Raw genomic sequence first — 11,976 nt, 5'->3', positions numbered from 1 at the left:
CGATATAACTATCATGATCTACAGGTCGAGAAAAGGAACCCCTAAAAGTCTGCCCAGCACTGTAACCACCCTACCTCGAAGGATCACTAGCTGAAGATGGAGCGCTAACTAGATGGGGAGGCCAGGATAATGCTGATGAGTCCTTCCTGACTGGCCGCCACCTCTCGAAGCATAACCATCGAAACTACCAACCTGACCGACCCTATTATCGCTACCCCCATCGTGTGCTCGGAGCCTAGCAGACTCCACCCTCATAGCATGACCCACCATGGAATGGAATGAAGACCCTATGGCAACAAGCTGAAGACAAGCCAAGTGCAATGGGAGTACCAATCCCCTGACAAACCTCCTAACCCTCTCGGCCTCAGTAGGAATCAACTGAATAGCATATCGAGCCAGGGCAAGGAATCGAGCCTTGTACTCAGCTACAGACAAACCTCTCTTCTCTAGGTTGTTGAACTTGTCTCTCCTCATGTCCCTAAGAGTAAGGGGGATATACTTCTCCAAGAACTCCTGATGAAACTGAACCCAAGACAACTGAGGTGACCCAACTGGTAGGCTGTCACGGCCCAACTAGGGGAAACGTGCGAGCACCTACCATTTTCCCACCTCGGTAGGCGAACCCTTTCCCAAATCATTCATTCAACCATAATAAAGAAATCAAGATAATCAAATATAAGTCTCAAACGGAGATACTAATAAGGATAAGTGAATAAGTGTGGAAAATAATACAACAATCCCAAGGAATCTGGTGTAAGGCCGTACAAGAGCCACTACTACAAATACTACAAGTCTGAAAATAAATACAAGTCTGGAAATGGAATATTGTCTTAGAATATCAAATAAGACAAGTAGCTAAGAAGAGGCATCCGGGTAGCGAATCCATCCAAGTGCTCACCCTGGAATACTTGCCAGACGGCCTAGGGACTCAGTCACGCGGCGCAGAAGTCAATCTGGTCACAAACTTTGCACTCAGAAAGAATGCAACAAGATAGAATCAGTACAACAACACGTACTGAGTAGGCATTATAGGCCGACAACAATTAGAAAATCATATATATAAGAAACAGACTGAAAAAGTAGGCATGCTCACAATAAGATAAAACTCAACACAGTCAAAATATCAAATCCAGTACCAATTCACCAAGTCTAGTGAATCACCTCAAATTTCACCGTAAGTCCGAAACACAATCTCAAGAACCACTATCAAGTACACGTTTCACCAAAGATCAACCAATAAGTCCAAAATAATGCCAATAGTAAATATGAGATGAATGTAATGCAAATGCAATAATACACACACGCTTCGTGCGGAATTTCTTGTCGTCTCTATAGTCATGACCCATGGGGGACCGCTAAGTCCATGTACCTGCTGCGGAACGGGCAGCCCGATCTAATAGTCAGGGTTGCAGTACGTGCAACCTGATCCCAGTCAGTGTTGCGGTACGTGCAACCTGATCCAAGTAAGTGTTGCGACGCGCAACCCGATCCCAAATATATATAAATGAGTAAATGCATGATAACAATGCCAACAAAAATATATGAATCAATGGTGCCACACATGGACACAAATCTCACTCACAATAACAATATCATAATCCTTCCTTCCGAACAACCTTATTCATGATAAATATGCTTTCCAACACACAAGTAATCACTAAGCATCAACTCTCTAGAATCAATCACGTGGCGATGAGCCAACAACTCACAATAGGCAACAACACAATTGAACACAAATAAGGCAACAAGCCATAATCAACAACAATACCAACCTAAGTCTTCCATGCCAATTTCATACCCGAAGGTTTACATTCTTTCTCCAACAATCACTAACTATACATATAATCCGCTAACCAAAGTCTAACCAAAAGGTAAGCTGTAACCTACCTGGAAAGCCGAACAGGAGCCTCGAACCGTCACACCTTGGCCTTGCCCTTTCGTAAAGCCTCCAAGTACTCAAAGTCTGTTCATAATCGAATTCTGTATTAAAAATCACGAATAACGACACCCATATATCTATACTTCTAGTTAGGTCAAATTATAACCCAAGGAATTTGGGAAAATAGGCCCACAAGGGTAAAACGAGAAATTGAAAGATGGAACATGCAATTCAAGCTCTAGGTGATAAAACCCACTAATCATTTGCTAAAACAACTTAAGATTAAGCCTAATTCAGATTTAAAGCAAAACCCCCAAATTTGGGTATGAACCCTAATCCTTCAATCCTCAAATTAACCATTAATAATGGAAGAAATAAGCTTAACAACAAGGAATTCATCAAATTCTATGGTTATTCTAGTCAATTTCACCATCAATTTAAGTCTAAACCCATTTCAAGAATTTTACACATGACTCATCTTCTCTATCGAGATTCTAGTGATTCTAAGCATGGAATAGGGATCTAGGAAGGTAAATGATGAAGGCTAGGGTCATCGATCTTACCGCACAGAAGATTCAGTCCACAAGTTGCTTTATTCCCCCAATGAGTGCTTAGAAAAGTGATGAGAAGAAGTGATAGGGTTTAAGGGTCTTAACTTGAGAAAAATAAAATAATTCTGCTCGACTACGGCTGCAGCGGTCATGGGAGCCGCTGCAGCGCACGCGCTATGGTGCCTAGATGGCTCGCCATGACGACCTTCACCCAAATCAGCATGCCACTATAGCGGTAAACCGTCAATATCTAACTCCTACATATGTTTCACTAATTGGAGTCTAACCGAAAGGTAAACCGTAACCTACCTCGATGCCGAGTAGGTGCCACGAACTATCCAACTTGAGACTTGCCCTTCCGAAGAGCTTTCGAAAGATCGAAGTCTATTCAACAACACATTCTATATAAGAAATAGAGACTAACGATATCCATAAAGCTATAGTACTAATCGAATTGAAACAACTCTTTAATTGAAGGAAAATCAGGCCCACAAGGGCAAAAATAGGAATTTCGAGATTAAAATCGGTAACCAACGTTTTAAAAGTTCAATACTATTCTCCAATTGCTAATTAGACTCCATTAACCATCAATTTCCCCATCAGATAGAAAACCCCCAATTTGGGATGAAACCTTAACTTTCCATAATCTAATTCTTAATCAAAATTGAGATTCCAGCTTAGAGTCTAGTTATTCACAAGATTCCATGATTATATTAGGCAAGATTCACCAAATAAACCCATTTTCATATCTTAAGACTCAACAATTCACAATAAGGTTTGTAAACCCATCTTCCTCAATTAACACCTTAAAACCACCAAGGATTCTTTTCTAAATAAATAAAATGACCACAAGGAAGTAAAAGGGAACTTACCCAATGAAAAAATCACCCCCAAGCTCTGTAAATCGCCTCTAGAATCTCTTAGGGTTTCAATTTGGTGAATGAATGAAGAATGGTTCGAATTGGGAAATAAAAGGGGAATCTGTTCAGCGATCCCCGCTTCCGCGTAATTGGGAAGTAGAAGGGGAATCTGTTCAGCGATCCTCGCTTCCGCGCTTAAGGTTCCGCATTCGCGGTACCGCCTCGGCGGATGACCGTCCGTTGAGGTAGGTTTCATTAATCGCGTCATTTCTAGCATCTGCGGGCCAGGTCCCACATAGGCTGACCCTCAGAGGCGGGACATTAGAAAACTAGATTTCCTAGTTTAACCAAGTCTCACCCCAAATCCCGAAATTCACCTGAGACCTCCCGGGTTCAAACTGGACATGCAGACACATGTAAAAACACGTTACGAACACAACCATGGTCTCAGAATTCCCAACAGAGGTCACTTTGACTCGATCAACCCCTAAACGGCCAAAACTAAGTTTCCAACCAAGGGTATAAAACGCTCTCCAATGCCTCGGGAACCAAACCAGACATCTCACCAAGTCATAATCGACCCCCCGAACCTCATGGAATCGATGGAATTCCAAAAATGGTCCGTTTATCCAAAAGCCAACTATTGGTCAATATTTTTCACTTTAAGGTCCTAACTTCCTCAATTCTTGCCCGATGACCTCGGGAACCATGTCGCCTATCCCCGCAGGTTAAAATGACGCTACTGGGGCTCGGGGAAGGGTCAACGGGGGTGAATGGGTCAAAAATGCAATAACGACCAAACGGGTCGTTACAATTTTATGAAAATTATTTTACTAAATATTGAACATGACACTCTTTTCAAACAACTTAAAAAATGAATGATACATGGTCTTGAAACTTTGTGCTTGTTCAGGATTAAGAGCCTGTTTGGATGGGTTTATGCCTATAAGCTGTTTGCAGCTTATAAGCTAAAAAAAATAAGTTAGGGTAGTCTAACTTTTTTTTTTTTGGCTTATAAGTTGTTTTCAGCTTATAAGCTGCTTTAGATAAGCTAAGTCAAATGGGCCCAATTATTTTTTTGAGCTTATTTTAAGCACAAAATGTCTTTAAGCTGGCCAGTCAAACACTCAAAAAAGCTGAAAACAGCTTATAAGCCAATCCAAACGGGCTCTAAATTGTGATTCTGTATCAAATCTTTCGGAAGCAACATAACATCTATTTCTTTAGTTATTTTTCTACATCCCAAAGGAACATGTTGACGTAAGTGTTGATTAATTTTAGATATATCATATTTACACAATTCGGCATATCCGTGCAATGCATGTGCCGAGAAACTGGTTTGAAAAAGGTCTATATAATATTTAAAATAAGTGTTTGCTATAGACTTATTATTTCAACTTGATATATAATTTGAAAAATAACATAAGATATATAATTTGAAAAATAATTTATAGTAATTTTCACTCAAAAAACTTCCATTCTTTTGTCATGTCAAAACACAATTTCAACTTCAAAATATCGTTCTTTAGCTTAACATCTAAAACGATTTATTTTTAAAATCTCAATTAAAACGTGTCCAAACAACTACTCTTTGTTTGACCAAAGATGTAGAAGACTTTGGAATATTATGATCTTAATGAGATATTTTAACAATATAATCAAATTGCGCCTCGATTTTATTCATAAAGGTTTATCATGCTTTTTTTTTTAGTATTTTTCCATTGCTTGTTTACACTGATTTGAGTTGCCTGTCCTTGTGCTAAGGATCTACCGGAAACAACCTCTTTACCTCCCAATGTAGAGGTAAGATTTGTGTACGCTCTACCCTCCCCAGACCCTTACTTTGTGGGAGTTCACTGAGTATGTTGTTGTAATCAAATTGGGCACCGAATCTCTTAATCTTGACCATGTCATTTATAAGGTAAGTATATAAAATGAAAAATGACTAAATATGAAACATGACATTATTTTCAAGGAACTTAAAAAACAAATGATACATGGTCTTGAGAGTGCTTGTTCAGGATTAAAATTTGATTGTGCATCAAATCTTCCGCAAGCACCTTATCATATATGTTCTTAAATTAATTGTCTACATCCCAAAGGAACATGTTGATGCAAGTGTTGATTAATTTTAGATATATCACATTTACATTATTCAGCATACCCGTGCGACGCCCGTGCCAATAAACTAGTTTGAAAAAATATATAAAATATTTTAAATAAGTGCTTGTTTATCCAGTGCACTTACTATTGCAACTTCAAATAGTATCCAAACAACTACTCTTTTCTGACCGAAGGATGTAGAAGACTCTGGAATATTATGATCTTAAATTAGAGATTTTAATAATATAATTAAATTGCGCCTCGAATCTCGTAATCTTGACCATGTTATTTATAAGGTAAGTATATAAAATGAAAAAACTATTGTAATGAAAATTTTACTAAGTATCGAACATGACATTCTTTTCAAACAACTTAAAATATGAATGATACCTTGTCTTGAAAGGTAGTGCTTGTTTAGGATTAAATTTTGATTGTGCATCAAATCTTTCGGATGCACCTTACCAAATATTCTTCAGTTATTTTTCAACATTCCAAATGTCACGATCCATTTCATGGATCATGATGGAACCTACACTATCCCCCCGGTAGGCGAACCATCCCCAATTCATCAAATCATTTTAGAGAAAATAAAGCGGAAGTTAAACACAAATAAGTACTTCTTAACAATCTTATAAATACTAATAACTGCGGAAGATACTTAAGTATTACAATTCCCAAAACCTGGTCTAAACTTGTATAAGAGCATCTAACATATTTATTAAAACTATTGAATAATGGAAAATAACCACTGTCATGAAGGAATGTAAAGACAGAAATGAGATAGATGGGGATCCAGGGTTGCTGATAGAATCTGATGGCTCACCCTGAAAACTCCAAATTAACTGTCTCGGGATCAAATGCGAGGCCCAGAACTAGAACACGGAGCAGTATTTGCACCCAAAAAGATGGAGCAAGTGTAGTATGAGTACAACACTAGTACTCGTAGGCATCATAGGCCTACAACGAAGGGAAAACACATATACATGATATAAAGATTGAAGCTAAACCCTCGTCAGAAAATTAAACTTAACTTCACAACTATGCCCAATAGTGTAAAAACATCACAACGAAGCATGTAAACACATAACACATAAGACAGTCAAAGGATGATGATTGTATGAAGGTATGAATGCAATGTAATGACCAATATAAAACCTTGTACACACATGCTACGAGCTTTGCCTCGTAGTCATGACCCATGGGGGACTTGCGTGGTCCATATACCCTATTGTGGCGTGCAAACCGAACCCATATATATATATATATATATATATATATATATATATATATATATATATATATATATATATATATATATATATGTGTGTGTGTGTGTGTGTGTGTGTGTGTGTGTGTGTGTGTTGCAGCGTGCAAACCAATCCCAAATATCATAACAGAATGTAAACCTCAATCTTACCTCTTTCATCTCTTATCCATCAGTATGTATGAATGAATGCATGTGTGCAACAATATCAAGTTTCATCAGTCATATATGCGAAGATGGATCAACATAAGTATGTCATGGACATCTCAAATACTTCAACTCAAACACTAACATGGATCATTCTTTCACAATTCGTATAAATCATGGAGTGATGAGGTAAAAGATATCAAATAATTGCAAATATTAATCAATCATGGCTCTTGCGGACCATATCATCAACAATCATACCAAACCAGTGGATTTAGCACCACAACCAAAGGTCCTAATATGCATTCCCCGTCTCAAGCACTAAGTACAACAACAACCCACACAATCAAACCAGTATCCACCCAAGTGCTCATCACAGTCACTAAGGTGGGACCCCCATCACGCCCAATACACCTTCAATATGTATAAACGATATATGCCCTCCAATCGGAGTTTAAATATAAACCGTAGCCTACCTCAAAGCCGAATGGGCGCCACGAACCCTCAAGCCAATGATTTACCCTTCTGAAGTGCTTCAGAACGATCGAAGTCTAACAAGCATAAATTCTATGTCAAAATACGAATCTACGGATACTCAATAAACTGTAAAAGGATTCGCGTCCAAAAAAGTCAACCCACATACAAACTTCGAAGGTCAAAAAGGTCAATTTATTGTGAAATCAAGGTCAAATTTATTGTGAAATCAAGGTCAACATAGTCAAAGTGGTATTGTACATGATCATACGAACCCAACAACATCCATATTACTATACTTGAGTCGGGAACCCCAAATGGACCCAAAATATTCAAACTCGAACCCCAAGGACAAAACTGGAAATTGAATTAAAAAACATGTTGCCCATAGTCTAGATAGTTATCAACTAAATTTCATGGAAATCTAACCCCAAATAAGCCTCCAATTTCATTAATTACTCTAATCCCAATTGTGCCATAACCCTTAGTCAAATCACCTAAAATCATGAACTGGATTGGAAATTCCATTAAGAACTAGTTTACCCATAGATTAGTAAGTTTAAATTCAAAAGATCAATTAAAAAAGCCTAGATCTTGGCATTAAATTTCATGAAAAACACTCTCTTAAAAATTGGGGCTAAACCATAAATTTTCTACTCAAAATCGAGTTTTAATTTACAAATAAAGGGAAGGAATCATTGTTAAATAAAGGAATCAAGGTTAGAATTTTTCCTCCAAGAAGAACCTTAAATTTAGAACTTGGAATCACCCATGACCGAGCTCTAGAACTTAAAATATTTGAGAATGAAGTCTCCCTTCGAAAAATCGGAATTAAATCACTATTTAGTAATTTAATTCATCGAGTTCGCATAAGACAGTTGCGATCGCGAGTACGCGCTACCCGACCCAAGAAATTTGACCTTTGAGAACGCGAGAATGGTCTTGCGAAGGCGAGGATTCGAGCCTGGGCCGACCCAATCACAATTCCTCTTCGCGAACGCGAGGAGGCACATGCGAATACGGCCCCCTCCTCGCGAACGCGAAGAAGGAAACTAGAGAACTGGATACCAGAACATTCTGGTGTCCCCCAACATCGGAATGGATACCCGAAACTCTCCCGGAACCTTGCGGACACAAATCAAATATGTAGATTGAGTATAAACGACGCTATTAACTCACTCGCTCACTTGGATTCCCCAAAAGAGGTCGTCTTGACCCAGGGTTTACCACGGTCAACTCCAAAACATCCAAAACTCACAATTCCAACCAATGACCCAAATCACACCCGAACGACTCGGGACTCGAACCGAAAGCTCAACTAAGTCACAAATGATGTTCCGGACCTAATGGAATCGACTAAATTTTAAAAATGACAAGAATACCCCCAATGTTGACTTTGGTCAACTCTTTTCACTTCTTCAACTTAGAAACCTCTAAAATCCTCAAAACCAACCAAAACCCGCCCGATTGCCTTGGGAACCACATCACCTATTCCTGCAAGTCATAAATACAGAAAAGAGACTACGGAAAGAGTATTTTGGGTAAAACAGGGTAAGAAGCCTAAAACGGCTGAACGGGTCATTACACCAAAGGAACATGTTGACATAAGTGTTGATTAATATTAGATAAATCATATTTACATAATTTGGCATAGCCGTGCAACGCACGTGCCGTGAAACTAGTTTGAAAAAAGTATATAAAATATTTAAATCAAATGTTTGTTTATCAAATAAACTTATTATTTCAACTTCAATTTTAAGATATATAATGTGAAAAATAATTTTTAGTAATTTTCACTCAAAAAATCAATTCTTTTTCATGTCTAAACACAATTTCAACTTCAAAATACGGATTTTTACTGAACGTAAAAAACAATTGTTTGTTCAAATCTCAAACAAATCGTGTCCAAACAAAAACGATTTGTTTGACTGATCGATGTAAAAGCCTTCGGCATATTATGATCTTAAATTAGAGGCTTTTAAAAAAATTAGAGACTTTAATAATATAATAAAATTGAGCCTCGAATCTCGTAATCTTGACCATGTCATTTATAAGGTAAGTACATAAAAGGAAAAAAATATTGTAATGAAAATTTTCCTACATATCGAACATGACATTCTTTTCAAACAACTAAAAAATAAATGATACATTACTTGAAAGTTTGTACTTGTTCAGGATTAATGTGCATCAAATCTTCCGAAAGCACCTTAACATATATTTCTTCAATTATTTTTCGACATCCCAAAGGAACATGTTCATGCAAGTGTTGATTAATTTTAGATATATTATATTTACATAATTCAGCATACCCGTGCAACACAAGTGCCAAATGAAAAAATATATAAAATATTTAAAATAAGTGTTTGTTTGTCAAATACATTACTATAGTAATGTATTCTCAGGCTTTATAACAAGCAACTAATAGAGAAGTTAAGCTGCAAAGTACATGCAAGATGATTTAAGAGACATAAAACTTCACATCTATTCAAACTCTTTTTAAAGAAGAGCAATAAAATAACTTTTTGGGAATGGAATTTTAGAAATAAATGTAATTTTCATATTAATAGAGTATTTTTTAAAAAATATTTTTGGCGATCTAAATTTTTAATATTATTTATTTTATTAGGCCTAATGTCACTTTCTAGAGGTACTTTCTTTTTCTCTTTTGTAATTCTAGCTACCACTACACAATCCAAACTGTCAAGTGCCAATACTGCCACCACCACTACTATTGCCAAACACTGACACCACCAACCACTATAGTCAATCACTACCATGCCAACCACCTCTATCATCAGTGTCAATTACCACCACTAGCCACTACCACCATCCCATCACCACCCACTATTACCTATCACCTCCACTATTATAGGCACTATAACAGTCAACCACTACCACTACCACTAACATTATTTTCAATCACCGCTAGTACCACTGCCAAGAACCTCTACCATCCACTATTATCGGTCACTATCAGCAACAACTCCACCATCAAAATCTTCACTGCCAACCACATCATCCCCATTTTCTAGCAGACAACCACCGAAATATTCACCACAAATCACCACCTTACGAACTAATATTTTATTTAAATTTTATATTTATTAATTTTTAATTAAAAATAAATGATGACAATTAAATGTTGAGAAAAAAGATCTCACTCCTTCATTATTTAGATCTTGATCTGAATATAACATCTTAATACTCAATCAATGCAGATGCAAACTATTTAATTACTTAAAAATATAAGAGTGGTCTTTATAACATTATCCTATATGCATTTGAACTCTCCAAAACTAATGTCATGCTAATTTTCTCACTTCTCCTACTTTAAGCCGCTCACACCATCTACAAAAGAAAAGGAAAAAAAAAAAGGAGATGGAAAAAAGCATATGTTTTGCGCTACAGTTCTTAACACATAAAATTAAATCAATCAATATTAAGGTAACTTTTGCTCTAAATCTGATTACCTATGACCTTACCTTCTTCCACATCACATAAAAACTACAAATACAATTTTATGTCAAATTCGAGAATTCTATACATTTCGTAACTTACCATAACATTCCATACTTGCAAAAATATAAAAAAAATCAAGGATCAAAGATAACTAGCCATAGATTGAATAAATTCTATGAAACAAAATTGAAAAAAGAAAAGAAAAACCTAACATACCTCACCATTTCAACATGAAAGATAGAAAACCCCACATAAAGGTCTTGCTTCTTACTACTTATTTATACATTTTAGAACAAAAGGTTCATACCCATACGATGCATGTGCCGAGAAATTAGTTTGAAAAAAATATTAAAATAAGTGTTTGTTTATCAAATCGACTTATTATCCAACTTCAAACTTAATATATATAATTTGAGAAATATTTTTTTATTAATTTTCACTCACAAAACTTCAAGATTTTTTCATGTCAAAACACACTTTCAACTTCGAAATACCGTGTTTTAGCTGAACATAAAAAATGATTTGTTTTCAAATCTCAATCAAATCGTGTCCAAACAACTTTCTTTGTTTGACTGGATGATGTAGAAGACTTTGGAATATTAGGATCTTAAATTAGAGATATAAAATATAATCAAATTGCGCCACAAATTTCGTAATCTTGGCCATGTCATTTATAAGGTAAGTATATAAAGTGAAAAATATTTCAATGAAAGTTTTTACTAAATATCTAACATGACATTCTTTTCGAACAATTACAAAATGAATGATATATGGTCTTGAAAGTTTGTGCATGTTTCGCATTACATTTTGATTGTGCATCAAATCTTCCACAAGCATTAACATACATTTCTTCAATTGTTTTTCTACATCCTAAAGGAACATGTTTGCGCAAGTGTTGATTAATTTTAGATATATCATATTTACATAATTTGGCACATTCGTGCAACGCACGTGCCGAGAAACTAGTTTGAAAAACTATATAAAATATTTAGAATAAGTGTTTGCTTATCAAATAGACTTGATTAAACTTCAAACTTAAGAGATATAATTTGAAAAATATTTTTTAGTAATATTCACTCGTAAAACATCATTTCTTTTTCATGTCGAAATAAAATTGCAACTTCGAGATACCCTTTTTTAGCTGAACGTCAAAAATGATTTATTTTTCAAGTCTCAATCAAATCGTGTCCAAATAAAACTCTTTGTTTGACCGAAGGATGTAGAAGACTTTATATAGTA

At 36.1% G+C, this 11,976-nt stretch overlaps 1 long non-coding RNA gene across 1 annotated transcript; it reads right to left on the bottom strand.

The window, feature by feature from the left end:
* Positions 1–5,992: 5,992 nt before the first annotated feature.
* LOC132633815 (uncharacterized) lies at positions 5,993–11,121 on the bottom strand. Its single transcript, XR_009579840.1, has 2 exons — positions 10,954–11,121; positions 5,993–6,350 (listed from the first exon to the last, which is right to left on the bottom strand). It is a non-coding gene; the product is annotated as an uncharacterized LOC132633815 (long non-coding RNA).
* Positions 11,122–11,976: the final 855 nt, after the last annotated feature.

The sequence above is a fragment of the Lycium barbarum genome, chromosome 3 (genome assembly GCF_019175385.1).
Source record: "Lycium barbarum isolate Lr01 chromosome 3, ASM1917538v2, whole genome shotgun sequence".
In the NCBI taxonomy this organism is placed as follows: domain Eukaryota; kingdom Viridiplantae; phylum Streptophyta; class Magnoliopsida; order Solanales; family Solanaceae; genus Lycium; species Lycium barbarum.
The sequence above is the reverse complement of the archived record's forward strand: the minus strand, read 5'-3'. Positions and strand labels throughout refer to the sequence as shown.